The following is a 25,471-nucleotide window of genomic DNA, read 5'->3' as shown; positions in this document are numbered from 1 at the left end:
TCCCAGGCTGAGGGGATAGGAGTATGTGCCTGAATGTGTGTGATGGTTATAGTAATAAGAGGCAGTGAAGGGCATGATGTGCTATGATACTATGGTAACACATACACACATCCACTGAACCTATAACCTCCTTTAATAGCAGATAGTATATTGACCGATGGAGCCAACTGTGCATAAAGGCTTAGAATTTCCACAGGTGCCTCAGTATCATTCTGTGTTTCCTTTGCATCTCCTTGGAAGCGTTTCCTTCCCTTTCCTTTCCTTCTGGTCTCTCTCAGTTTCTCTTTCATAACACTCCTACGATTTTTCCCAGGACAGGCATCCTTTTGGGACAAGAGAGAAACATCTCTTTCAGAAGCGTTTCAGAACATGCACCAAGTCCACTTAGCACATGGCATCGGAACACACATATTACAAAACGCTCTGCCTCCATCCAGCTGGAAAAATGTCTTAAATAAACCAACACAGATTTCTACAGCGACCAGAAATAAAACCACCATCTGTACTGGATGCCAAAGACAGTGAGAAGAGAAGTAAAGACAAGCAAGATGAAGGAAAAAAGGGGGAATAAATAAATAAAAAAAAGCAACAAAAGATGATGCCGTGCAGCGCTTCATTTGAAGTAGCCTAGTGAGATGATGTCTTGGTGGCATTTATCAGTGCTTTGGAAAGCAGGAAATAGGGCTGCGAAAGAAAGGGAAAGCAAAAAATAAATGCTGGGATGGAGTGAATGTGGCTGTTCGGAGGGTGGGAAAGGAGCAGCTTGTGAAAGTTATCAGCTCCATGGTTGAATTCACACCTCCCTTAACAACAAGCCCCATTTCAAGCACATCCATTATTCATCCCTCTTGGTTTGCCTCCTCTCCAAACGTTAAACAGAATAATACGTGGTAAACAGTGGCTGCATCTGAAACCTCGGCCTTGCAGCGGGGGAGTTGGGGACGAGGGGCGTATGAATCAATTCCCTCATTTCTGTTTGTGGGCTTTCACACACGCTAAGTATCTTTGATTTAAGCCTCAAGAAACGGTTAAGTAAGAGGTTGAACAATTTCTATTCGCTCGAGCCCACGAGGCCGGTCTGCTGATTTGGAAGACATAAGCGGATATTAGTTTTCATCCATTTTGTCACAGGAGAAAGGGAGTGTGAAGCATCCATTTAAAAAGCTAATCTGTGAGCTTGCCCCTGTACAGCTTACTAAGCAGCTCAGAGATCAGGAATCTGTACCGGTGATGGAGACCACAGGCAGCCACGGGCATAAACATCCTATTAGCTTTTATAGGGTAATTAGACAGACCTCGCAGCAATGTGTGATAAAACTGCATTACAGCCACACCTGATCACGTCAGTTCTTTTTAATAAGACAGCGACCCTGACATAGAACGTCCTGTCAAATCGTAATAGATGCCAATAATAAGACAAAAAAAAACTGACAGAGGAAAAAAAAAAGTATAGCTTCTGCAACAATTCAGCTCGCCTTGTTTGGAGAAAGAAGGGCTGTGTGTATAAGCCTAACAACATCAGAGCCACAGTGAAGAACAGAGGTGGGAGGATCATGGCATGGGGCTGCTTTTCTGCAGTACTGAGGCATTGCATGTCATCAAAGGAAACATGAATGGAGTGATGTAACGAGACACATTGCAGCAAAATTTAATCTTACTGGCTGAGAAATCTGGAGAGGAGATGGATATTTCAACAAGACACCGACCCCAAACATACAACCAAAATAACTCAAGACTGGCCTATCCCATTGAAAATTTATTTTGAAATTGTGAGTCCATCAGATGGCTGACAGCACAATGCACAACACTCTTTAAGTGCACACAACGTGCAGAAGAACATTTCGTGACGAGGCTTGTGCTTTGGATACTTTACTCTAATACAGTAATCATTTGGATTAGGTTACAGATTTAGACAATACTTCCATCTCTCCTCCAAACTGGAGCAGTGAGCCAACTATGAATCACCCACACAAACACCCCAGTGCCAGAGCTCAGCAAACAGTTCAGCTCAGCAGCTCAGGTTAGAGCCTGAGATCAAGCGTTAAAACCAGGGTATAATAATGGATTTAAACAGACTGGGTACTGGGGGTGTGTATAGGCATTCAAGCATTCAGTGCACCATTACTGGTGCCAGTACTGGAACACTCAGATCACTATTCAGACATTTGTTAGGCTGTACCACAAAAAGTCAGAGATAAAACATACAGGTCAACAAGTCGGTCAAATGCTGATAAGTTTTAACAGAGCTGTACTGTCCACTGCCCCTCCATTTTTCTTCCTTGTAGTTAATTGATACTAGGTTCATTAACTCTTACAGATACTCGATTATCACTCGGAATGCAATGACTTGCGTTAATTAAAAAGACATACAGACAGGTGTGTGATACTAGATTGACAGGCAGTTGATAGAGAATCTTCCAAGAAAAAAAAAAACACATACCTCCAAAGCATCTATACATAAATCCCCAAAGTCCCATTTAAGGAAATCTGTTCATCCATCACTGTTCAGAAAGTTAAACTGAATTCACTGAATCACTGAATTAAGCCACGGAACTGTGTTTTCAGCAACTAAATTCATTATTTTAGACTGATTTGTGAACAAAATGGTCACACTTAAGCATTCTAATACATGGATGTGTGAGGTGGAGATGGTATCGTCAGTATATAGTATGCAAGAGTTCAGTTCAAGCTACCAAAACTGGAAAAAGCTTTCAGTAACAAAACAACATAGGTACAATGATAGGACAGTAAAAATGCTGGTACATGCGAAAAAGTATTTTTCACTCAGCAGAATATTTTGACAGATTTCTTAATGATGAAATCTGGCTGGGTAACTTTGCTAATACTATAACCTGATGACTGATGAGGCTCTCATTGCACTTCTTTTCACTGTTGTCTATGGAGCAACAAGCACCACGACTGAAAAGCACTCATTTTAAATAGCACATTTAAGTTAAGAAAACGTCATGCATAGCTGACTATTAACTACTATAACTGAGGATGATTTCTCTTTAAATCACTCATCCAACAGGAAGGAAAGTTTTGGCTGTTTTTGAATGCTCTGAGCTGTACAACTAACTACAGTAACTAACTGTACAAGTAACTTTGGCCCTATTCTGCCCTACACGCCACACAGACCACAGCCTGGATCTAATGCTTTCACAGGAAGAGTCTGGTAGCGTTGTTCAAAGCAAATCCCTCTGCAGTACAGTTATATCCTTTTCCGAACAGTGTTTTAATAGAATAACTTGGAAGCAGATTACATATGACAGAAAATCCAACTTGTCCAGTTGCAAAACATGCAGCAAAGCCATAAATAAGCCTAATGCTTCAGTAAAGATGAATGGCAGCAAATGTAAAAGTAGCAGAATGATTACTGATGCTGGGCAATATCGTTTATACCTCTACATCAGTGTTACACTGAGATAAAAGAGTGGTGTAACTGTTGCCAAGCAGTTTGGTTTTAGATTTTAAAAATACATTTAATAGTAATTTGCAGTACACATTTTATCAGGACCTGACAGTTAACTGCAATGCATGTTGACAGTTAACCGCAATGCATGTTGACAGTTAGCCGCAATGCATGTTGACAGTTAGCCGCAATGCATGTTGCATGTCTGCTCACGACTGCAATTAGAAATCGAGTGCAATTTCAAAATCGCAAGAGCTGCGATTAAGTTTTCAGTGAAGAAAATGTGACCTAATAACTACATTCAGCATTTAAGCCTCAAGCCTGAAAATAATGGAAGTGCTAGTCTTCTTGGGGACAAAAGGCAGCATGGAACTTAATTTATAATTAAAAAAAAAAAAAAAAAAACCAACACATTTTAATTGAAGCCGTACTATTGGTTAGAAAAATCACAGTGAAATATTTCCCCCTCGATATATAATAATTTTCCATCTACATATCCGCCGAAAAATTACCTGGCTAAGCTTTACAAAAAGGCTAACATTTATTTCAAATGGGTTACAAATGCAGTAAAATGAATAAAATGCAGATATTTTAGCAAGTAGCACAACATCACCTGAATGTTCAGCTCTTCTGGAATGCACGTAGTACATAAATACATCAACTATCGGTCAGAAATATTGGTCAATATTAACGTGATGTAAATCTAATGATGCTGATTTAAACATCTGTCCATTGGAGATATTTTTTACGATTCTAATATCATTATCTTTATACATATCGTTATATATTTGGTAAGTATTGTGATAATGAGTACTAGTGATCATGTGTGCCTGCATACACACACAGTTCATCGTTTCCAAAAACGTTACAAATAGAGAAGCCCTGGCAGGACCTCACGTAACACCACAAGCTAACCTGTTTGTACCACATGAAATATTAAAGATTCTGTAGTTCGTCGTGTTTTTTTTTTTCTATCGTCATGAAATATTCATGTTGTGCATTAACCCTTCCTAAACAAGGGCTGCAGGAGGAGAAACAGATATGGACCACTGGTCTGCTCTGGAGATTTGGAAAAGTGACAGAAGCTGGCAGACACCAGCATGAATCACACGCTCTTAGCTGTGGGAGAGCTCTAGCACACTTGAATTGACACCAAAATTTGGAGGATTTGGGCAGCTGAAGCGCAAGTATGTATGAGTCCAGTGCGAAAGCCATTCTAAAAGCTGGAGAGGCAGTGCCTAAATCCAGAATCCACAGACGGAGGCCTCGGAGTTAGATGCAAACTTTGACTTTCAAATGGCAACTGAAGGATGAAAAAGAAAGGTTTCATTTGATGCATTTTTCAGCGGGGTGAAGAGAGGAGCTTTTTGAATGAGAATCGAGCAGGCTATTGTTAAATGAGCGCCAGTCAGCGCCTGTCTAAGCTCTAATGTGGGCTGCTTTCATTAGAGTGTTGTAATTCATAAGGCTTATCGATCCCTCCGCACTTTATGACAGGGGAAACATGAGCTGTTCCAAATCGGGAAGTTCAAATTAACACTTTTGCAAAGCTACACGCAGCAAACCTCCTGAGCACACAGCACGAAAAGACACAAAGCTGAAGAGAATGAGAGCTGGAGAAATGAGAAAAATCAATGCAGTAATATCAGCCAAAGCTCTACAAAGGCAGAGAGAGACAAATTTCCCTTCATTTGAGTGATCACCCTCATGTAAAGGGACACAGAGAAAAAGGATATTGCAACCCAGGGATATGCGTCACAGAGATAATCACTCTCGCATTTACGTTCCTGCCATATCGGCCTTTTCAAAAACAGTAGAACATGAAAGCCCACTCATAATTACATAAACTGTCATTCAAGCAACCTCAAACAGGGAATGAATCATGTTCATGCATAATTTCAAGAAACCAGAGAAATGAAGAGGACATACATAATAAATAAATAAATAAATAAAAACCCCACAAAAACTAATTGCCTAAAGGAGCAGCTCACTTTTGAAGTGCTGAAGGGCAGCGTTTGTCCTTTTCAGGTGCCAGCAGATCAAGTGTACAGAGTTTTCAGATTTGAGAACATGTCGCTCTTTCTGCCATGCAGTGCTCAGTGCTTGGGGTCTCAGGTGCTATACACAGTCCAATGTGCTTTACACGCTCTCAGAAAAGGGCAAAGTGAGGATTAAGAAGTCAATCAACAGGGGGTTCTAGCACTAGCACGCACGTTTGGCGTTAGAGTGAAACTGTGTGGGTGTGGGCATGTGAGACCACGCATTAAGCTAATTCTGGAAACCAGAAATCAAGACAAACATGAAAATATGAAGAAAACAACTTTAGTAAATTCTTTATTTTTCCCCTGAATAAATACATACAAATACACTTTATTTGAAGAAGTAAAAGAACTAGAAGACTTCCTTTTGGGTTTCTGAGGTTAAAGCAATAACAAGGTGAAAGAAAACACCCTACAAAGACTGGAAACAAGGTGCATGTGTGCATGCATGAGTGGTCCTTTTATATGTTGTTCCTCTACATGCTGCGTTATCTTTATTTTCGACTGGTGTTTAAGGCGCTCGATAATAACTATTCATTATCACAAGTGTCTTTCCTACAACAGGGAGCTTGCTTGAGCTTTGGCCTGTCATGATCATGACATTTTAGCTGGTAACTGACTGCCATATAAATAACTGCTTTACATATAAACACAAATACAAACAATGTGTTTTGTTGATTATATGAAACTATTAAAGCACAAGGCTACAGTACCTGAATTGGGTGATTAGCTATCTTGCTTCCTAGCTATACTTCGTAGCTCCCATTTGACAACAGAACCAGCTGAAGCTCAAAACACCACTGCCACCATCTAAAACTTGACAGCACCAGTCAGAATTTTTTTTGTTTTCATAAGATCCTTAACATCTCAATAAATGTTTTTTCAGCTTTATTTTATTTACTTGTACCATTGTTTTTTCCACTCTTCTGCACCAGTCAGCACAGACATGTTCAAACAGTTTAAGCAGCAGCAGATCAACAAAGGAGAAAAAAAAATGTAAAAAAATAAGTTAAAAAAAAAACAAAAAAAAAATAAAAAAGGTCAGCTGCGTGAAACTATTTTATGGCTTCTATGAGGGACATTAGACCAGCGATTTACCTGTGTTCATGTAGAGCTGTAAGAGGAGGTACCATGCACAAAAACTTTATTACAATTTGATCACTTGAAAATACGGCATTCCTCTCAATATGCAGAATCAGCAAAACAAAGCATCTCTAACCACAGCTTATGCAAAAAAAAAAACGCAGCTCTAAAGTGTCAAGTATTACAAAAAAAAAGTAATAGAATTCTTTGCCTTGATTGGTCAACCGTTCTCCGTTGTCGAGTACGTTGGACTTTGTGGCACACACTGTAGCCAACATGCTTTAATGATTTTGGTAACCGTTTTTATGTAAACTGTTTTTAGTAATTTTTAGTTCAGTTTTCCTCATTCTGAAAGCAGATTTCATCAATAATTAAATAGATTTTGTTTATTACAGTTTCTTTCAGTTTTCGATTTCAGTTTTCGGCCAGGTGTGTCCTGAATTTCAGTTTCAGACAGTAATTTTTGCATTTTAGTGCTTCACTAATTTCTAAACCTTTGCAGGTGTCACTTTAGCTAATGTTCCTATTGAAATACTGCACAGTACATCAGTCACTTATGTTTCTCTTATACAGTCGTATGCAAAAGTCTGGGCAGCCTTGATCAAATTACATATTTTGTTGATTTTCTAAGTGAAAATAAGTCTCATCCAGAGAACCCACTTTGGATCAAAAAAAAATAATAATAATAAAAGACAAAGAAAATAATGGCCTGTGCAAAAGATGTGACATATTGTATATTTTATAGTTCTTAGAAATCATTCTCTGAAATTTCCAGGAAAAATGCCATATTTCCATTTGTTCCCTGTACAGGATGTCTTCTTATTTTGACTTAGCAAATCAACAGAACATGTCATTTGACCATGGGCGTTCAAACATTTGCATCAGACAGAGGACAGAGATCAAACGCAACTGAGTCATCATGTCTGCCCTAACTGGATTATGGATACATCAGAGAGAAAAGACTATGAATTTACTTACTTTGCCACAATATAGTTCAAAAACCAATTAGATTTACTGGCATCCTATAAAAATATAAAAAAGCATAATCCACCTTTGATGAATTTAGCATGCAGCCTACTTGTGGTAGTCAAATCTGCTAGAACAAGAGTAATGTTAGTATGTTACTATGGCTACTGCTAAAGCTCTCCAAACTTGCTGGGTGACACATATAAACAAGAAAACATATTCAGTCTACATATCAAAACCTTGGATCTGCGCTTAACCCTACGTGGCAGGAATAGTTTCTCAGGAAATGCGGTCACCCTAGTCAGCAGTTACACACACTAGTCATTGTCCATGTGATGAGTGCCTGCTAGAGCAGGAATGCTGACTCAGAGCGAATGAGCTGTAAATCTCAGGATTATCCTGCCATCAATATGTGCGCCACAAGCTATGTACACTCAACAATGGCAATAATTCCGTATTTAACCAGGTCATCAGTTACAAACGTTGACACATACAAACAGAATATAGCTTAAATCTATATTTACTTTAATACTGCATGATTTAGTTCATAAGCAATTTACACTAATATTAAAGTATCACTGGTTCATATTAGCACTGCTCAGGTTTAGCTGTGCACTGTTTGTTGTGCATTCATGGTGGTGATAGCAGAAAATTATATCTAATCTACAAACAACATAAATGGAAACAACTGATTTCACTAGTCCTCAAACAAAATGTCCATAGACCTGCCATGAAAATACCATTCAATTTACTCAAAGTATGAATTTAAGTTCTTTATGTACACGTTGAAGTCGTTTATAATTCAATCCTTTTTAGAATTCCTTCAAGCGACAAATATTTCTCATTCATGGAAAGTGCACAATTACATTTTGGCAACTGTAACCCAAACCAGACACGTATGCACGACACCAGGACTGAAAGATTTATCGGTTTTATATTAAAACCAGAAGTTGCAAGAGTGCAATCTTCAAAACAGAAGAGCTACGCGCTATCTTAACTTTTACATAGAGAAATGTAACCCAATAACATGGCGCTTGTGAAGACAAATCAAATCTGCTAATTTAAATTAGTCACAATATTGGTCAGAAAAATCACAATATTTCCCCCAAAATTGTTCAGTCCCACATGGTTCATGAATTATTTAATAAGTAATAGCATTTATTTGTAAGTACAGTATGTAAGCTTTACCATCCTTACTTCCCATCTTTTCTAACAGTAATAGTTGTAAGAAAGGCTGGTCATTCTAATACATAAGAAAGGTCTCATGCTGCTACAGGCAAATGATGGTCACACCAGATTCTAATGTGGGAATTCCGTTCCACGGCCCACTCCTGTTCTTTGTTTTTTGGTATGGTTTCAGTAAAATCTTTCCAGTAGCAAGTGTTGTGTTTATATTTCTGTTCAGTGTATTTCTCTGGCAGATTGCTGGAATTTAGGGGACTGGATTAAATGCACTGGAGCATTTTAAACGAGCCTGTTAAGGCAAATCTATCCACTCCGCAGCAATATTTGCGACACCCCCAGGTGGTCAGTTTCAGTTATACAAGACTCCTATGGCTCCTATGTACTTGAATGAATAGAGACCCAAAAATCTGAAACTGATAACCAAGCGAACATTTCGAAAGTGTATTTGAAATCACTGGTAAAAATCAGGTGAAGACCACAAATAATTTGTGATCTTCAGCTCAGATAACACAAAAAATGGATTTTTCAAGTTACGCCTACTATGCATGCGCATATCTTCCCCCATGTATGCTTAACCAAAAAGGTGATTGGCTCTTTTTGATGGAGGGCGGAATTTCCTGTCATATATCCACCGTGTTGGGCGTTATGAGTTAAGCTATTTTCAATCTGTGCACCATCACTTCTTCCTCGGTCTCTGGTAAAGGTAAACAGGGAGCTTGCACCTTTGGCTTTACTGTTCCAAGGTGAAGAATAACACCTAGTGCCTCCCACCCACACCTGCTCCCATGTCAACTTCCATCTGTTTCACAGGAAACACAAGTGAACCCTGACCTCAGACTGGCCGCTGACATTTCCGCTGTGTACCTGCGCACAGGATGATGTCCCACGTCCAGGCGAGAAGTGACTGTGTCCCAACTGCTCCTATGAACAGAAGCCAGTTTTATACACACAGACTCAAACAGTCCCTGTTGTACAAACCAGAGCGTGCACACACACAGTGAAAATGAGGGCTTATTATAGCAGCCACCTGGCTGGAGCAGACCCAGCTGAGAGCTGCCTTCAAGCTCTGCTGCCGACCACTGCTACACACAAAGACAAGCCTATAATTACTAGGGACATAGACATGCTGCATGTATATCCCTCCAAGCCAGAACCCAGTGCTGTGTCTTACCCCAGACTAAGCGGTCCCTATCCAGCCCACTAATACCACCTCTCCCCCATTCTGGAGCAATGAGCCAAGTATAAGACACGCCCACACAAATACCCCAGTGCCACAGATCAGCAACAGTTCAGTTCAGCAGCTCAGGTTAGAGCCTGAGATCAAGTGTTAAAAGCAGGGTGTAATAATGGCTTTAAAAAACAGACTGGTTATTGGGGGTGTGCCCAGGCACTCCCACAGAGCACTCACTCAGTGTGCCATTCCAGTACTGGAATACTGAAATCACTATTCAGATGGTCATTGCACAAGTTAAACTGGAGTGGTAACACACACACACACACACACACACACACACACACACACACACACACATATATATATATATACACACATACATACATATATATATAGAGAGAGAGAGAGAATATATTTGTATATCACATTAACATATTACATGGTAACATTGTCTATGGCTGTTCATGGCCAACTAACTATTATTATTTCACAATATATGAATAATAAAAATGTTCAGCTAACCTAACATTACATTAGCGAGCTCAGTGAATCATAATACATTACTTCATTAAACATTAGTAAAATAATCATTGACGTTTACATTGGAAGGTTACTTTTTAAATGTAATAATTTATGAAAGTACAGTGACTTCTAACATTACTTTCGATTTGGCGCATTCTGCCAAATAAATGGAGCCTGTCAAGATGGTGAAAAGATGCAAAGCAACAGAATGAATGTTATATTCCACATAGAAGCTTTAAAGCTTTGTTTTGCCCCCGAAAAGAATAACCTCAAATGCAACCCCTTTATCACCAACATTTAGATTAGTATCTATAGTGTCACTTTATTTCATATCTTATGTGATATTTCCTAATTTTAGAACTTTGATAGGCATCCCACATGCAGTGGAAGAAGGGATGCCAATGAACTGTGGGGGGTGGGAATGTGGGCCCGCCACCACTGCTGCTTGTGATTGTCAGTCTGTTTTGTCTGCACAGAGCAAGTCACTGCAAAATAACTAAAAAATGTTATTAAATATCCATTCAATGTAAAACTGTACTGTACTGTAGTACTACATTGTTAAAGCTTGTCTGTATACTCGGTCATGATGCCTATGGTACTCTATGAATTGGCTCCTATCTCTAAACTTTCCTTTTTAGGCCTTGTTTAGAACCTGCCCCCTCTGCTGAACCTGTGCTGACCTGTGCCTCTGGCAATGACTCAGAATTCTAGGAAGTAATAAAAGAACTCTGCAAATACATCCTACCACCTCAGGCTGCCATTGGTTACATCTACGAATGAAACTGTGCAAAACTTTACCACCTTAAGGCACCTGCCATACTGAAAGCTTCATATCGTCACTGTCAACAAAAGCTCCTGACTAGTTCGAAAGGAGAGGGGGGTTAAGTCTTAACTTTAATGCACGTTCACATAAGATTTTATCCCAAGGAATCTCTATTGGTCCATTCATCATTAAACAGCTTAAAGGGCATCTGGTAAAATCAAATGGGAGAAAAATAAATTAGTAAAAGAAAAATAATAATAAAAAGTACTTGTCAGGTTTGAATGCGACAGTATGTCCCTTAGAGTTAAGAATATCTAGGTGGTATTTATTGCTGCAACAAATATCTGACAATACATTTGATAATTAAAATATTAGAAAACATTGCAGCCATCTGAATAACTGACACATCACTTTAACAGAACCATGTACTGCTGTAGGGAAAACCTTTGTATCAAGCAAAATGCTAGCTAGTGACCAGCAGCATGCAGAACACTCATTGAAGAGATACGACTGATTTTAAAGAAAATTCTTGCTTTCTTACCAAGAGTAAACGAGAGGGTGCAAACCAGCTGACTACCCAGAGCAGCAGAAAACATCTGGTGTTCTGACAAATTGTTCTACCTTGTCGAAACGTCCTACTATACTGCATACATATAAGCAGCCTTCTACAAAACTGTATGTAGGACACAGATATAGCCTAAATCATCTTATCAGAGGGTTAGTAATAAAATTTAGCTGTGTCAGCATAATACACTCAAAGTAAGACAGAATTAATAATAAGAACAAAATCAAACATTAGAAAAACTAAACTACTATACCAGACTAATCATGTGTGCATGAGCAGTAGTGAGAATAAGAGCCTGAGTAGCTCTTCTCAGTTCAGAGATGCTATTACTTTTTTTCATTTTAAGTTAAATTAAACCGTTTCCTCGGCTCTCCTGTGCTGCTCATCACTGAGGAATTCAAAGTGCACCAGAAACTCAATTCAATGTTGACTGGTGATGTAGGACCCCCATATTAACCTTTTAATGAGCTTGCCAAGAAAATAATTGTTTATTGTGATGTTTCATTATTATGTAGTATTTCATTTACATTTCATTAAAAATGCTTTAAAAAAGCATAAATAAATGAACAATAAATTTCCACTCTGTTATCAATGTGAAACATTTAGTCACAGTTTTGGTTTCCTTTTATTCTTATTGAATATTTGAATATTTGGGAATTTCAATATATATAAAATAATGTGGACTGTGAAGGCTAAAATACTTTTAATGATTATGCTTTTTAGGTACAGTCGCAATCACTGCCAAACAACTCCAAGCTTGACGGAGTTATCGAGTTTTGATCTGGACTGACTTCAACAGCACAGCTGCTCCACCTTAGGGGAAACTTAAATTGAAAAGGCCACCTGCACCTTCTGCAAGCAGCACAAACATCACAACCTGAAAATGTTCCATTACAACTAAACCATCATGGGCTCATTGGGTTCAACAGGCAGAGTCATACCACTCTAGTCAAGGAGACCCACCTGCACTGCACAGTTCTGTGTTCTCCTGCTCTGAATGAGCTTAAGAAGAAGTTAATAAATACCTAAAGTTGTGCTTCAGGTTTATTAAAGAAGGAAAAAAGCCCACAGAACTGTGCAGCCAAGACTTTGAGGAGGAGCAAAAAAAAAAAAAGGAATCAGATTCCAGAACACGTTTTTCTCTTAGCATTCTTCTGCTGTGCACCTCTTGCCACCACCACTGTATACAAGATGTAAGATGTAAACTCTATGACATGCCCTTAGTATAACAATAGCAGGACTATTGCACCTCTCTTTCCTCATGCAAGTTTTCACAGACAGAGAGACAGAGACACACACAAGCACTGACCTAATTAAGCAAACCTTATGTTGAACCAAGTGGCTAACAGGGTGTAAGCAGATTGCATCAGAGAGCTTAACGTGGGATAAGAAAGACAGACTGTGCAGAAGCCTGTACTTTCCTGTTGGCAGAAAATAAGGGGGAAAAAGTGACATCCGCTTGGCTCATAGTCACCCACAGTGTTTACTTTTTAGATTAGAAGTTTTAAACTTTTTTAAACCTTCTGTATTTTCTCATCATACCTCCCGACTCATTCTTCCCATACCAACTTCACAAACACACATACAGGATCTAGCGGGGACTTTCCTTTCTGCTTCTGTTTTGCTTGATACCTAGCATGAACAGTCAACCTTTGACTTTGACAGCCAACACTTTCACTGTTAGCCTGCTGCCACTCAAACTGTTTGAACATGTCTGCGCTGAGCAGCACAGGACACCAAAGCAAATGAACGCTGTTTTAAATCACTCAGACAAAACTTTTTGGTGGCTGGTTTAAGCACATTTGGAGAGCTAACACTTCCTGAGAGTTAACGCTTCCTGGTTAACCAACATTGCAAGCTTAGAAAGAAACCCTGCTGACAGGCTGCCTTTGTGGTGAAAAGAAAGACGCACTCTTTAAAAATACAGGACTTTTAAAATCAGAATTGATCTGAAAGGCTTCATGATGCGTGTAACAGATTTATAAATGATGTTACAGGCCTAATTAGAACTATGTAGAAACAATTTACTCCGTTTTACTCACTCCCTCATCTCCTTGCATTATATTTGCTAATGTGCCATGTTCAGTGCTGTACCAAAAGTTTGTAGACGCCTACTCATCCAACATTTCTCTAGAAGTTAAGTGTATTAATTAGCAATGCACAGAGATGAAAACATCTGGCTGAAACCAAAATTCAAGACACACCTGGCCCAAACATGAAACTGAAAATCGAAAAGTTTTATTTATTTATTTATTTTTTTTTTTTGACATATTAAACATAAACACTACAATTTAATAAAGAAAAAAAAACGACATGTCTGCTTTCAATAGGACAAAACTGACCTAGCTGACTAACAGTTTACATAAAATAAACTTGCTAAAATTATTATAGCATGAAGACAAAATGCGCCTATGAAATCCAACAAAAACGAGAATGGCTGATCGATTAAGGCACTGATTTCCATTATAGTTTAGTTATGTTTTGCAATTTGCCGCTGCCGTTTGTGACAAATCCCAAATAAGAAAACACTGGTGAATAACAGAATCTTCATGAAAACTGCATAAGTTTCATTTCTGCTTCTGTTGTGATGATTCCGCATATTGAGCAGGATATAGTGTTTCAAGTGGCATCGAATCTGTAGTGAGGAAGTCCTTGGGTGTCGTGCTGCTTCTTAATACTCAAGATGAACAAAGACTATAAATCACTTGACCAATGTTCCTTGTGGGAACTATGAAGTAGTTCGACAGCTGACTTTTTTCCCTGCTTACCTGATGCTACTGTTTGAACACATCTGCACTGACCAGCACAGGAAAGCGATGAGAAGAATTAGTGTTTCATTGTCATTCAAATGACTTAAGTGTTAGATTTTGACACTTCATTGTCGTCTATTTATTTTTTGGGTTTGTTTTTCTCTTTCAGTAGCTGAAATTCTGGGGCATCTCTATTATTAATAAGATGTTTACCCACCCTTTGCTGCAGTAACAGCCCTTACTATTCTGAGAGGGCTTGATCCTAGTGATGCAAAATTGGAATCGGCAAAACATCAGAAACTGATATTCTCCCCCTCCCAAACACAAGCCAATTTATTGTTACATTACTGGGGGAAAGTAAGTGCACTCCTGCTGCTGCTTTCAGTACTACCTATACTGAAATGTCACAGCATAATTATGCATGACTCATTGGGCTCAATAGTTAGCTGCCTCTTAACGCTGACGTAGCACTTAATTTGATTTGTGTTATTTATGGATACAAAATGTCAGTTTGGCTAAGTAAGGAGCAAATAATGTGATTTCTGTTGTAACATTGGCTAAAAGAAAGCACTGTAAATGTACTTCATGTTTTTAATTCAGCGTGAGCGTCAAATTATTAAAAAAACAAGAAAGAAAGAAATTGGCTATAAAAAAATTGGAACTGGTCATAAAATTTAATTTGATGATCGGCACATCCCTACTTCACACTATTTACTGCAGGTTGGTTATGAGTCAAGTCACCCTGAATATTAAACGGCCAACTTTGTCTCACAAATATAGACGTCTCTACAATAAAAATAATATTCTTAAAACTGCGTCTAAGGCATCACTTTATCATCTTCCAGTAAAATGCCCCTGTGGTAAGTCTATGACAAGTGACATTAAGCTAGTGATCTGTCACTGAATGAACTTTAGATTACAAACTCACAGACCTAAACTTGATGTGCTGATGGTATAAGTGATGTCTTTCATTAATAGACTTCCTGAATGGCATTTAGAAGCTCTTGTTTCAATATGCCAGCCCTTACCGGCTGGTAGACAAGTTGTATTCTTCTGGGTGGGGTGTTCCTTCATGTTTAATAGCTGATGCAGAGCTGCATTCAAAATTAAAGCTGGTGCAGTAACATTCAGTTTGAAACAACCTCACCAAAGTGTGAGGAGATGCCAAATTTACTGCTGCCCAAACCTTCTGAAAGCTGCTGGTCTTTGCACAGTAGTTCAGGCTTTGTTTAGCATTTGGCTTATCTGTATGACATTTTGCCCAAGATACCAACAGGTGATCAGTCTTCTGCCTCATCCATGCAAAGATGCATATACTGGACATCCAAATTTTTTCCAGACTCAATAGAGGTTTTAATTGATTACTTTTGTTCTAAAATTAAAATCTAAATTAAAACTTGCTTTGCATTGTTTCATTCTTGAGTGGAATAAAACCAGTTAAATTGCTTGTTGCCAAGGCAACTTTTTTAGTTTGAAAGGACAACTATTTTCCAGTGTAAGTGGTAAAACAAGTCCCTAAGAGACTGTCAAAGAAGGGCACTCCCATGAGGGCACCCTGAGACATCTACAGTCAACTAATTTGGAGTTTGTGAAAGCAATGGGACAACCATAACTGTCTTTACACATGAACCTCTCTATGTGGACCTTTGTTTCAAGAGAGAAACTGTCAATTAAACATCTGAACAAAGTCATTTTTCAGCCCAGATTTTAAAAACTGTGATTGAGTTCAGTACAATAACAGGAAAGTTGGCTCACAGACAGAGGCCTTAAGAGGAAAAAGTCCAGACTTGCTATAATTTTCATAATTGTAGGTACCGATAAAAAGCCTGCACCTTGTAATCAAAGCAGGTGTGGTGGAACAAAACAGGCAAGGAGCTCACTGCGGGGAAAGACTATTTATAGCTTTGTATGCCACCAATGAACTATTTAACTGGAAATCAATGTAGTGCCTATAAAAGAGGATTAATATCAACCTTCTTTGCATGCAGAGGTTTGATCACTCCAGATCGAACTGTTTAAAATGTTCCTATGTGAAAAAAAGTTATCACATCCTCTACGGCAAACAATATTATAACTGTCATTTTTCTGCTAATTTTACAGCTCTATCAGAATAAAATGTAAAATGTACCATGACTTTTGCACCGGCCATATTTTATACATTAAAATGTGCAGAAGTGCGTTCTCTGCAGAGAATGTACATTTTGTAAAAAAGTCAACAAAACATGTAATTTGACCATGGGTGCCCAAACTTTTGCATGTGACTGTACTAATCAGGACTCAGAATCCTCGGTGCATGACTGTAATGGACCAAATGTGGTGTCCAAGAGTGGGTCCTAAACAGAGGGACTAGCTTGGTGGACTAAACTGCATCAAAGATCCAACCAAAAGTGCAGTGCTCACAGAAGCACAGAGAAGGCTGGGTGCATCACAACTCAAGGCACACAAGGTGGGGTCTACATTTGAAATCTTGCTGCCACAGGAGCACACATACGAGAGCGGCTTCTCCATCTCCTTTGTGTTAGCGGGATCCATCCAGTCAAGTGCCAAATTTGAAAAACTTCTGCTTCAAAGCCACTCTGAATGCCAGACACTGAAGAGCCTTTACTTGCTGTTACTGAATGTTATTTCAGATACATGCTGGCTAGAAAGATGTTACTGTTTGAATACAAAGTAGTTGCATACATTCTCTTTCTGGAGGCACTTCCCTCCTACTTCAAAAGGCCCTCTCCCTATGGTGAAGAAATGAGGTCAGCATCACCGCATATCCCAGGTAAATTAGTACATGGTGACTGAGTTGCTAGCTCAAGCCACAGTGTTAAGCTAATCACTCAGGGCAGTCGTGCCAAGAAACAGCTTACAGAGTCAAAAAAAAAAAAAAATAAATAATAATAATAATAAATAAATGAATAAATAAATAAATTTATTTTTTTTTTTTGCATATTAATACAAGAGCTTCTGAGGCCTATGTGGAGAAGAATACTCATACTAAGACACCAACAGAGCACCTTATTTTTCCCACTATAAATTTTTAAAGAATACATGCATATGTACTTCAAAAATAATAAATAAAATAAAAAATAACTGCGTTTTTTAAACATATAGAATAGAAATAGAAATCGCATTACTGAGTCAGGAACTGAATGCTGTTAGAAAGTGTCGACTTCCTGTCTGGTTTTATCCTTTGGCAGGGTAAACAGGTATCAGCAACAGAATCATGTGCACTGTGGGACAGAAATGCATTATTATCACTAATACAAAATAAAGCTTCCATTCGATTACAGGACACGCATCAACCATGTCATAAAAAACAAACAAATGACTTAAGGAACCAAAACGCTATCTACTAGTAGAATGTCTCATACAGTGTTTCAGCCCCTAAACCAAACACTGAGCTTCCTGTTCACTGATGTAAGAAGCAATAAATAACTGCATAAAACTTTTGAAGTGTTTGGTGTGGAAATATTTGAAAGGTATCACTACATCCTTCTCACACCCAGAGCAAATGTTTACAAGCTTGTAGTTAGACTCTATTACCCTTCCTTTGTATCCCACTAATTGAAGTTCATTCAGTCTCAGAGACGTCTGAAACCCTTCGCTTTCAGCAGCCCTGTATTAGTTTACGCTTGTGCCCGCTGGCTCATAGCTCCTGCTCTGATGTGTAGCCATCATCTCAAATAACACTCTCCCTTTCTCCCGAGTCAAAGCCAGGTCTGCCCAGCGCTGCATGCCGGCCGCTTCAGACACCTGACATCCCTTTAGACAGGAGCTCAGAGAGCAGCAGTTCGAAGGGACGCCCGAGGCTGTGTATGAGGTGTCCATCCTTCAGCTGGAGTGATGGATGAGGCTCGAGATTCACATTCCACCAAACTCAGGGACCCAGGAAAGGGCCTTTATCAGACTATTTCACTAAGGACGTTTAAAGCCGAGTGGCATTTCTTATCAAGATGAGAGATGGCATGACGCTCCTTTTTTATTTATTTATTTATTTTTTTTTTTTAGGTATTTTACTAATATGGAATATAGACTGATTCCAATACCAATGTAATATTTCTTTGGAGAGTTCATATGGAAAAATTACATTTTTCTCTTTTTTTTTAATAAAACACTTGTTTATTGTTCATGTCCAAACGTATCACCTACTCTCCTAGTCCCTATTGTCCATATATAAAAACAAAGCTGCACATACAGCACATTTTAAATTAATTGTTCGTGCTAATTTTCATGATTTTGAAACTTCACATATATCCGCTTAGACACAGCATGAAGGCAATAACTTAACTACACTTACAATGTAAAACTAAAGGAATGTGGAAAAGCACAGTACATGTGGAAAAGCACATCATGGTACTCAAGTCTAGGCCTATTTTTCTCGTTTTTTTGAGCGCAAGTCCTTCTAAATTCCCGTTTCTTCCTAGCGCAGTGCTGCAGTTAGATCAGTTTGACTCCTGCCTCTATAAGCTAAGCATGTTCACAGGAACTCGGCTGAACGTTTAAGGTGCCAGGCTTTGAATGCTGTAATCTCTATTTGGGTATTTGTTACATTAAGGGAAGATGCAAAAAATATACGGCCCAACAATTGAGCAAAATGTCGATTTTATATCGTTACATGACTGGAAAACATGAAAGTTGCTCGTATATGTGAGGAAGCATGTTCCGTCATACTTTGCTACTCTGAAAGGTGAGTGCCTTAACATAGACTCACTGTCAAGCAGGAGCTGTTAAGGACGTGACTGAGAAGACAGAGACGGCGCAGCTTACGGTTAAATAGTCTGGGCTGATGTTAGCTAGGTTCAGAAACAGGTCAAACGTATTTCTCTGACAAACCAACATGGCGCATCGCCGATAGAAGAGGAAAAAACCTGCAGAAGATGACAATGAGCATTCTTCCAGTGCTGAACTGGTTAACTGTAGTTTTAGCTCTATAGTTCATTCAGATTGGCTACCTGCTCTCCTCATTCAGCATTCAGTCAGTGAATTTATTTTACATAGCCTAACATTAAAATCGAGAAGAGGGGCAGATAAATCTTTCTTAACCTTATAACAAACGTTGGAATGCAGAGTTGGTCCAAGACTATCGGACAATTTTTTTTCTATTATGTTATCTACATCATCATGTATAATGAATGTCAAATGAACAAAAAGAAAAAAAAAACAAAACAAAAAACAAACAAACAAAATAAAAAACACACAAAAAAATACCCCCCCCCTCCCTAAAAAATCTAACCGGTCTCAATATTCACTTGCCCAGGTCTTGACTTGTGGCCTATCCCAAAGTTCATGCTTGAGGTTTTCTGTATGTTTCTGTGCTTTCCAGCACATGTCCAAATGTGCCCCATTTCTAAAATATGCAAAAGCACAGTGCATAAGACCACGGTAAACACACCTTTTCTCTAGCAGTGCATCAAAGCAGTGTTGAACTAAGTGTACCTCCCACAGTTCAACTTGCTGGCATTGTTCTAACAAGCTTTTTCTGAAATGAAGGACAGAGAAATGTGCCACGATGTGCAAAACCAAAAACCCCAAGTGTGGACAGGATGTCAGTCTCTGCTCTAAAGGGCAACTACAATGCTAGTGAACAAACACAGTTATATTATACCTGCTGCCCACTTCTGTATTGCTACTGTATCCACTGTGAACTTCACCATTTGGAAAAAAAAAGGATGTGACTCTCAGATTTTTGCAACACCCTTAAAGTACCCTTAAAGTCAGTCAAAAGTTCAGCTCCTTGACAACTGATTAGGTTAGTAATTTCTGTACAGAAGTCAGTAGCTGCTTTATTCTTCTTATACTGATGGATCAAATATAGTAGTATTATGAAGAAATGTTAAAAGTGATTTGTTCTTTCATGATCATCTTTGTTCTTTAACAATTTTTAGAACCATACCCATCATCGATATTCAACATATGGAATGTTTATAATCATTTCTATTAGTATTCTGGAAAAATGGCACTAATACATCTTTGTTAGGATAAGTTTTCCTGTTATTGTGTATCTAACAAACCTGCCATGCCACCAACCTCACCGGCATGTTGCTCATTCCAGTGTCATTATTTTGGGTCAATATCTCTAAACTTGAGCATGCTGTCTGGATTTTTACTGCGACTGTCTCTGCATAACACCTAATTTACAATATTGGCCACATCAGTTATTTAGATAAGAGGCTGGCAACCTGACTGATCTCAGTGATCCTAAACATTTGTGACTTCACTAAACAATATTTCAGATGGAGTAAAACTAGGAAAACTTATTTACACATCGCATTGTGGTTGACAGTGGCACAGCCATGGAAACAAACGACCCCAAGATAGTAGGATTTTTCCATTTTAAGCTTTTATTTTCTGGCAGAGGTCAGACTTTAAATCTTTAAATCAGACTATAGACGTTAATCCGGGATTGTGTGACTAATTACTGCTGTAACCTCAGTGGTGTGTTAGTGATGAGCAGGAATTTGGCCAATCATCCAAACAGTTTTATATTATATTTTATATGAACAGTATTATATCTCAGTATTTGCTGAGATATAATATTGTGGCTAGGCTATCACAGGTGACAAATTATAATGTAAGCATTTGTCAGCTAAATTAGACCCCTAACAAACTATGCAGAATAAACTTTAACAAAGTTAATTTACTTGCATATTACATCTGGCAGCTCAGACATTCAGCAACAGCAGAGGGAGAGAAGAAGAGGAAAAAAACAGCTGTATAAACAAGCTGCTCTCCAGTCTCACTTGGGTGAAACTGTAGCACTGATTTTTTGCACTGCAAGCAATGTGTTAGTCGTTTCACCAAAGTTAAGGTGTTTTTAAAATGCTAGCTGTTTCTCTCCCTGGTAGTTGGAGACAGGGACAACTACAGAAATTCTGGACTGTGTACAGAGGGGCTATGGTATAGAGTCGCTGATTAAAAATCTGCGCCAATTATGATTGGTTGGAAGGCTCATTTGATGTCAGCATCATATGATAGTTTCACTCAACTCAAATCAAACCCCCGAAACACAAAGGGCAAACATCTCTAAATCAAAACAACCAACATTGTTCTTATTTGGCAGTCAATTGTATGTTCATGCAGGACTCCATTAAAAGTGTAAACAGATTTACCAAATAATTTGACATCATCTTTGATACTCCTACATGTAGGTGCACAAATAATCAATAATATTTGTCATATTTACATGTTTGGTTTAATGCCTGTGCTGCAACAATTTTTTGTTTAAAAAACTGCAGTACCACCACTGCTCACTGCACGGCTGCAGCCCCCAGGTTGAAAACCACTGTTGTATAGTTTTAAATAAGATCTGTTGGTTGAGGATCTAATTGATCTTTCCAGACGGCTAAACTTTTTTGTTTTTTTGAGTATTTGTTGGTTGATGTTCGTGGATTTCAAAATTCAGACATCAGTGATATATAATCCTGATATGTCAAAATTTTTTCAACTAATTATTGAATGGAGTGTCCCAATTTCTTTACATGGTTGTGTAAGTATGAAATAAACCTACATAATAAATAATAATAACAAATAAAAAATAAATAAATATTATAAATATTATATATAATTTTTTTAATTGTTTTTATTTTCTGAAAAAAAATTCTTAATCTGGTCTCTGTCTTGTCTCGGACTCGGTGTCTTGCGCCCTCCCACTCAACTCAGACTTGCCTCTAGCAGTCCTGACTACAACGCTAGCGAAAGCTATTAATTGACCTATCCAAGCTCTGCCCCAGAGGCTTTCTTTTGTAGTTACTGCTGCAAGGCTGGACAGGTTATAAAACACTGGCAAAAAACCCAACCTGAATAGAAATGGGAAATGGTGGTGCATTTACAGTACATTTACAGCATGACATTAATTTCTAATTTTATTCAGTTCGTATGTCATTGAGAGATCACACTGTTAGGATAAATCAGGTGGATTTTTTCTGTCATATAATCGCTTCTTCTTACAGCTACAGCAAGCACTAGTGAACAAAACATCTAACGTCATAGAGACTTGCATGCATGTAGAGACTCCACATGCATACAATTTAAAAAATAATTATTAAATTATTAACAAATTTGTGCACTACAATTTCAGAACATTTCAACCACAGGCAGTCCACAAACTGTCGTTTAGCTGCCGGTGAATTGTGATCAGGTCATTAAAATTCTATTAAATAACTCCTCCTCGAATTATAGGCACTTCTACTAAACCACCTGATATGAAAGTCAGGCAGGCACAGACCCCATTTGGCCAGTATGAATGAAGACAGACAATACTTCCCGCAGCTCACAGCATGAATACACTTCTGGTAGTAATTAGACCTAAATACACAACTGCAGAACAGAACAAATAGCCCACCATTTGCCCTGAAACAATCCTGTCCTTCCCTTTATGAGACGTTCTCTAGGGAGAGAACTAAACATCAAAGGCAGGTTTGGAGGAACTCTTCACTTTGACTATGTGTGCCTGAGCAGAGAAGCTCACCTTGTAAGCCTGTCTGAACTTGTCTATCCTAGTGAAAAGGCTGTGATTGCAGGTGGAGAGAGAGGCATTCATGAGCATGTAGCCCTTTGTTTCTACAGCACGCAGGAATAGGGCTTTGGTGTTTTGGTGAGACAGAATTAGGCTGTGCCAACCTTCCATCTGGATATGATGCTCTAGGCCAAGTTAAGTGGTTGCAGAAGGAGTCTCAGCAATAGGCCACACAGTTTAGAACAGAGAAGTCAAAGAAAACTAAATGAACATCAGCAGGAGATCAGTATTTTTTAATTTGTGATTGAGGGGAAACCTTGGGCTAGACATTACTTGCACTGTTTGCCAGTGCGGTTACTAATAAAAAAAATATGCTGTGTGCTTTTTGCAGCATACAAACTTCCTTTTTTTGCACATTTGAGGTTAGTGGAGCCATCTGGACCTCCCTGAGGGACCACCTTTTAAGGCAAATTTAAAACAGAGCAATTTAGCATGAGACACCCCAAAACCTCTGTGCACTGTTTACTCATAGAGCTTAACGGCTATTAGCCCACTTTAGTCGACTTGGGTACATTCATTTAAATGGATCAATATCAATTAAATCTATCAATAAATATCAATTAAATACACTGGCAAAGGCGCACAGGAGCAATTCGGTCATTATTCATGCCAAGCAACCGATCAAAACGCAGATAACAGCTTCACAATCCACAATCACGAAACACAGAGAGGAGAAAGCTGCAGCAGCTCGCCATGTGGAGCGACTCTGCGAATGAGTTACACAGAAACAACTCGCAGTGCTCTGCATCCGCTTTCTGCTATGAACAAACGTGGAGACAACACAACAGACTAGACCGGAGGTGCAGGGTAAAGGGTGTGAGCTTTGGTGTTATAGTGTGGCCCAAAGCCAAAGCCACGATGCTCGCGGAGAGAAACGCTATAAAGATAGGTTCTGTGTTGGGCGCGAGAGGCTACATTGTTCAGGCAATGGCTGTTACAGCCAATCCAAGCCAACTCCATCTACGGATGAGATGGGGAAACGCGAACAATGCACGTTCACTAAGCATAACGGATTTAACTGGCAATGACCGAAAACAAGATCGGCTCGTTATTCTCCCATCCTTAGCGCACGGACGACACTCACCACGGCTACTACCGACAGACGCTTGAAATGTTCAAGGCGTCCGTAGTTTGCAATCACAAAGCAGTCGCTCAGCTAACCTACAGCGCTAGTGGAGATGGAAGCCAGCGTGTCTTACCTGAGAAATCAGCCTGCATTCATCGCTCACCGCGCTGCTGGAGGCTCCCCTCCTCGTCCCTCATGCTCTGTTGTTTATCGGTTTCTGCACACACGCCGCGAGCAGCATGAGACGCTTCTACAGGCAGCGGTCCGTCTTCCTCGCCTTCCACTCTTTCACCGCCTTTTAGAGCTGGTAGCTTGGTGGGGGAGGAGTGCTGCTTGCTGACCGGCAGCGGGCGCTGAAAAGTCATCCGTTATCCGTGTATCGCTTTCTCAGGCTTAGGCTAGGGCAAATAGCATTAACCCGGCCTCACACAGGGTCGGTATAGCCCGTCTCCCCACACCTGGGCTGGTCAGATTAAGATGAAAGGAATAAGAATCATTAGAATGAATGATTATTTTGTAGCATTTTATAAGGAGTGCATATAGCTAAATGCATGGATGTTGAACATGCTGTTTGTATTGTATACAGTTTCCATAAGCTTCCAGGGCAGTCAAGCCACAATTATGTTTTTGCTGTTTTATTAAATATGAAGACATGAGGTATACTGAATGTTGGCACTTCTGAGCTTATGTAAGATATTTTGACAAATTACAATAGAAGTAATTGAAATAGTTTAATGTTAATTGTTGTTTTTTACACATTACCATTCCTTCCGGCATTTTCCTTTATATGCACCGTCAAACCTTTCCTACATCTGCTATCAGTGCTTTTGGGGAGGTTTGAGTTTTGAGTCCATTTTCCACTTTCTTTAACTCTTTTTGTGGCATTGAGTTTATGTATCACCACTAAATGGTTTACTGTAGCACTATATTATTGTTACTCTGTTACACCAAATGAGTGTGAAATTGCATTATGAACAAAGGCTGGACTAGTATAGGTGCTGTTATGTGTTCCTTATGAAACTGCATCCATCACAGTCACGGAAAAGGTGTTATTCACACTTTGAATTCCCTTATTTCTTAAAATATTAAGAATTTTGTAATATATTGCAAAATAATTGCATGGACTGTCTTTATTTTTCTCTTCCAGAAAGCCTTTACATCTCTGCATCCTGTAGGAATGTGCCCTTTCTGTTTTGGATGCTGATGAGAGGCTAGAGCAATTTGGATTGTTTCCTTTATATTTTATTTTCAGAGGCTCAGTCTTGCTGCTTTATTGTCCTTGCCCTTAAGTGAGGGAGTGAACTTACCCCTGAACTCTGTCTAAGTCAGGGCTCTTCAATTCCATGTCCTGCACAGTTTGGTGAGTGTACCCTGCTTAACCACACCTGGTTCAATTAGTCTGTTAATAGGGGTGCTTACACAGGAAAACCACCAATTTGT

At 39.0% G+C, this 25,471-nt stretch overlaps 1 protein-coding gene across 1 annotated transcript in view; it reads right to left on the bottom strand.

Moving 5' to 3' along the window:
- Nucleotides 1-24,319, bottom strand: part of st6gal2a (ST6 beta-galactosamide alpha-2,6-sialyltranferase 2a) — a 59,370-nt gene extending 35,051 nt beyond the window's left edge. Inside the window, exon 1 of the mRNA XM_036596478.1 lies at nucleotides 24,165-24,319. The gene's annotated coding sequence lies outside the window, so the exon portion shown is untranslated. The remainder of the gene's footprint in view (nucleotides 1-24,164) is intronic.
- Nucleotides 24,320-25,471: the final 1,152 nt, after the last annotated feature.

Source organism: Colossoma macropomum, unplaced genomic scaffold (assembly GCF_904425465.1).
Source record: "Colossoma macropomum unplaced genomic scaffold, Colossoma_macropomum, whole genome shotgun sequence".
Classification (NCBI taxonomy): Eukaryota; Metazoa; Chordata; class Actinopteri; order Characiformes; family Serrasalmidae; genus Colossoma; species Colossoma macropomum.
Note: the sequence above shows the minus strand (reverse complement) of the source record. Positions and strands in the feature narration are given on the sequence as shown.